Source organism: Somniosus microcephalus, unplaced genomic scaffold (assembly GCF_052327205.1).
Source record: "Somniosus microcephalus isolate GS21.2 unplaced genomic scaffold, FLI_Smic_1.0 unresolved_chr3, whole genome shotgun sequence".
NCBI lineage: Eukaryota > Metazoa > Chordata > Chondrichthyes > Squaliformes > Somniosidae > Somniosus > Somniosus microcephalus.
In genome coordinates, this window is record NW_028225181.1 from 14,048,633 (window position 1) to 14,053,903 (window position 5,271).

The 5,271-nt window shown below is 43.2% G+C and overlaps 1 long non-coding RNA gene across 1 annotated transcript; it reads right to left on the minus strand.

The window, feature by feature from the left end:
- Window positions 1-292: 292 nt before the first annotated feature.
- Window positions 293-4,426, minus strand: LOC147091210 (uncharacterized). The gene is made up of 2 exons (XR_015075183.1): window positions 1,502-4,426; window positions 293-690 (listed from the first exon to the last, which is right to left on the minus strand). It is a non-coding gene; the product is annotated as an uncharacterized LOC147091210 (long non-coding RNA).
- Window positions 4,427-5,271: the final 845 nt, after the last annotated feature.

Sequence of the window (5,271 nt, forward strand, 5' to 3'; positions counted from 1 at the left end):
TCCTGACCTCCTCCTCACCCCACCCAACTTCCTGACCCCCTCCCCACCCCGCCCAACTTCCTGACCCCCTCCCCACCCCACCCAACTTCCTGACCTCCTCCTCACCCCACTCAACTTCCTGACCCCCTCCCCACCCCACCCAACTTCCTGACCTCCTCCTCACCCCACCCAACTTCCTGACCCCCTCCCCACCCCGCCCAACTTCCTGACTGATGTAAGCCCCCAAAGTGTGGACTGAGTGATATACACAGTCGACAACACTGGCTTGTTGTAAGAAAGACAGACCCAATAATTGAAGTAAAAACGGTTTATTCAGGCCTGGGGAGCTATGGCTCTTGCGTCCCAACACAAGGCTCCAACTCCACCGAATCTCTTGAGGTTCTCACAGTTATACAAAACTTAAGGCCCTGCCCTAAAGGCGGGGATAAGCTTATTAACATATACAGAATTATAGTTAAATTGTAATTATAAAACCATGACATTCCATTCTTCCAGTCGCTTACAAATCTCACATTTCGTTATCAGTTGGTCTTGTTACTTTCTCATGACCCGGGCCTCAATTTTATTACTTTACGATCGTCCATTTGCTGTTGTCAGATGGCTTGGTCTTTCTAAGTATTTCTCTAAGATAGTAGATCTTTCCAAAGCGGGCAATCCGCAGACTTTCTGTCTCTCTCTCTTGAATTATTTCTACAGAGCAAAAACACTTTAGTTAGTTAAAAGAATAGAACCCTATTGAGCTTCACACTTAACAAACCCTTAAGTGCAAAGGTGTCGACTCGCATGGCCGAACCCATATATCTCTCCCTCTTTCTAAGGGGTTGTTTTGACAGTTTTAATCTCTCCGCAGTTAACCCGTAGTCCTGTTTAAACCTTATCTGGGTTTATACAATTTTTACAGACTTCTATTGTTCAACTCAGAGCACAAATTAACCTATTCCCTCCATTTTATATATTGGTGTTATAGATGAATCCTGGTTTGTTTTACCTTATTAAATCCAATTTTTAATATCTTACTTCAGTCCCCCCTTTTGACCTTTGGACAATTGCTCCAAACAGGTCAACGTGTATTTCCACTTCCTGGTGTCTGCCAGAGCGTGCACTCCCTGGCCTTCTACCAGTTTAGGTTATACATGTATATATATATCTTATCAATTTGGAGGCCGACTTCCCCCTCTGTGGTATGGTGGTCTTTCCTTTACGGTGGTCTTTCCTTTCGGGTGGGCTTTCCTTTATGCACTCCGTCCGGTGTAACCATTCCCGGGGCCCCTTAGACCCTGCACTAATGGTTGAGGCTTTTCTGCTCAAGCCTGTCCCTCATTCCCACGTGGGGTGTGTGACGTGCCAATTCGAGACTGTCATCACACACCAGTCCTCATTCACCACCCTCCTTCTGCCACCCTCCTTCTGCCACCTCCATCTTACGGTTGGCCGGCCCGGTCATTAATTACCATGCCCAATTAATCCCACATAATTTCAGTCGCTTCCCATCGCGTCTTACACCATTTGCCTTGGAGAGGCAGGGGAGTTGTCCATTCTTAACATCGCTACCTGCCCCTCCTCAGGCTCTACTTCCTTCACCGCACCAATTTTGGCCTTACTCATTCTGGCACAAAGGCACTGGAGAAATAAAAATACACAATATATCAGAATAACAATCAAGAGGAATATCATTATGCCTTGTACCACCGAGGCGCCCAAAGTCCCCGACCATCCTGATCCCCAATTGTCAAAATATGAGGAAGTGGGTGAGTTTCCTCTAATGTTGTACTAATGTCTTTTTGTTGTTTCTTTAAGCCTTCTTCTATTTTATGATAGTACTTTAAAATTTCCTTTGTTTCCTGCCGTAACTTCTGCCAAGCTTCCTCTAACTTAGGAATTGCCTTGGGCTCTGGTATGACATAAGTTTCAACCCTTTTTAGTAAGTCTCATATTATCAAATGTCCAGGTTTTCCTATCTGTGTAGGTATCTTTAGACCAAAACAACGGTTTGGTTGGGGAATGGTATAAGCCATATCTTGATATTCATATTTCTGTTCAATTGTGGTGACGCAACAGGTCCCATTGTTCCTTGATGCTACCCAGGTCCGGTGTATCCCCTTGGGTGAACCTCGAGGGTGCAATTGGTAATTTTCGTAAATCCGTACTCGGATGTGTCTCCCTCGGTGGGGGGGTGTGTGCACACCCATGTCCTTCCCTTGTGGTGGCACCCGTCCACTACCACCCCCCTTTAGGTTTCATTCTTCTGTTTATTATCTTCATCCCTTTCCCAAAGCACCTTGGTAGGGACATCATGATTTTTAACCCACTTTCCCTTTGTACTTCTCCTATATTAATCACGTCGTATCGGAGTTGTCCCCCTTCTGGGAATTGTGGGATGGCCAGTACAAAGCCAATCATCTTAGTCCATGGGGTCAGACAATCGCCTGCCCAGTGTACTTGTCCCATTTTACATTCCTTACATAGGCTTTTATTTGTGTCAATCCAAGGTTCCAGATCCTTATTAGTAATCCAATCAGGGATCTGTTCATTATTTATTTGCCTCATGTTATGCTGAGCATTCGACAATAGCCATGAGCCCTATGTGGCACATATTAGTTCCTTATCGGTTTAGTGAGAAGCATTATTAAGTCTATCAATAATTGTATTGATTGTTTCTGCATGGGGGGCTACTATCTCTTCCACCCCCGACAATTGCATTATTGTTTGGTTTCCCTGCCAGTGTCAATTGCTGGCTATTTCCAGTAGCTTGTTTTAGTAACTTCTCTATTTTTGCTTATAATTCTTCTCCTCCTTCGTTTACTCCTTCTATGTCCAAGCTATTAACTGTTGCTAACCCGGCCGCATACCCTGCTCCGGTCGTTTCCAATACTCCCCGTTTCTTACATCTTTGTAAGATAGATTTTTTCCTCCTGTGGATCCTCTAATTGTTTTACCCACAGGGAGTTCCAGGTTTGTTTTGTATCTCAAAAGTACTCATATTAATGGCAAGCTTAGTAATTCTATGTGCTACACTAGAATACACCTCATCCTGTGTTCTCCTTATTACTAATCCCCCTCGATAATGGCAATACTTATATTTATCCCTAGAATCAAGGCGAGGACGCTCCATCTCATTCCGGACGTCCAATGTTCCTGTAATTACAAAAAGGGGGCTGGTCGTCACCAGCCAGTTAGAATTATTCTGCTCTTATCCATTTTATCAGTTCAAAATGCTGTACATCTGGTTCATTTCTTGTTCTGTGGCTCTGTCCCCAGACATACCTGAAGATGCAAACTATGGCATATAATATCATCATCATACACAGCCTATTATCATCATACACAGCCCTATCATTGATATATGTAGTAACTCCCCTTCCCATTCTTTATATCTTCTAGTATACTCCTCACTCTGTCAAAAAGGGCACCATCTCTGGTTTACTCATTGTCTTTCTTATATATTTTTAACTGGGTCCAGTGTTTCCACCTTCCTTTACCCGTTCCAGACCCATCTACATGAGCACATGTGTCATTATTCATTAATACTTCATAAGGTCCTGACCATCTGGGTGCTAGCCCTGGTTTGGCTGGTATTATTTCTGTTATCACTTTGCTATCTATTGCTAAGACCTCCTTCTGGTCGTCCCGTGTATCCTGTTCTCGATCCCGTATAATCTGTTGGTCTTTGGCCTCATGTCTCTAACTATCTGTCCAGATTTATCTTTGGGTAACCGGACAGCCTCCCAAGCAGTCTCCCGGCCGTTTGAGACGGTGCTGCAATTAGTTTATAAGATAACTTCCATTTATCAAATCCTAATTTTCCTTCTATCACTGTGGGGAAATATCAGCTTAACATTAAGAAACTTAAATTTAATAATGTCCAATATCTTTAAATTCTATTCAGTAATACTGAAGTTGTTACTTCGTGAACTCAAACAGCTGTCAGTGGAAAGGGTTAACTCCTTCGCAGGCTTTTGAAGGTGGAGCTAAACATTATTGCGTCACTTCACGCAACCCAAAAAACATCCCTGACTGAAAGACAGTTGTGGTTTCACACTTTGATTCAACATGAACATTTGGGCTTCATTGGTCAGATTCCCTCTCTCAGTTGATCGTTTAGCTGCCCATCCTCTTGTGTGCTTTAATTTATTATTACAGACTCTTTGGGTAGGAGAGAGGTTCCTACTAATTCTTTGATTATATTCTTGTCTCTTACGGGTCTTCTCCTGGTGTCATATATCCCTGCCTACTCCCGCTATCATGTAATCAGACACCACCCCAAAGGCATTCCGACTATCTATATAGGTTTACACATTTTCCTTTGGCTACCCCCCTTTGATCAAATCCTGTATAGGCTGGGCCATTTCTACTTTGTTTCCCGTGCCTGCCTGTTTGTTTGACTTATAATCTGGGGGCCAGTACACTTCATTCGCTTTAGGGTCGAATAAAGCTCCTACTTCTCGTAGTATATCTATCCCTAGGATTGTTCCTTCGGTGTTCTCGCACACCCACAACTGTGTAGGTATTATTATACATCCAATTTCTAGTAAGACTGTTTCGCCCTTATAAGCCCTGATTCTTCGTCCACCGATTCCTGCTATACTAACTGAAAGTTTCGTTCGGGGCAAGGGTAAGTCTGTCAATGAGATTGTGGCTCCTGTGTCTATTAACATTTTGCACTGTCGGCCCCCTACCAATGCATCAACAAACATCCTCGGATCCCCCTCCCCTCTCTGGCGCGGTCCCTTCCTGCTGCCATCCCTAGAAGCTTGCGAGCAATCAAAGCACGCAGCCCGTCCTAATGCCCCTCCCATCTGTTTTTGGGCATTTGTCTCTTCCCTTGTGTCACTATCTATCCTAGGTAGACTACTTCATCCTTCCCTACCTATACCTTTCTAAGGTTTAACTCTAGTCCCGCCTTCTATAAGGCTTCTAGTACCATAGTCAATTAAATATTGTAGAGGGACCTGCCACTATCGGATATTCTTGCGGAGTTGAGTTATCTTATTCAATTTGGACTACACCAATTTACATCAACCAGAATTTCACTGTGGCCACAATGAAAGTCTGGTTTTAATAGGTTAATTTACCTCATAACTTCAAGGTTAGATCTTAGACTGAAACTTAATCTTTCATTAAACAAACTTTTTGTTGCTCTTCTCAGGTTTTACACTTCAGCTTAATTTAAATTGTAATAGGTTTTTTTCATTCTGAGGGCACAATCTTATTTGCACATTCTTAAACTTCCAAAATCCCCGACAAGACAAAGGGGTTAAATGCTTTTACTTT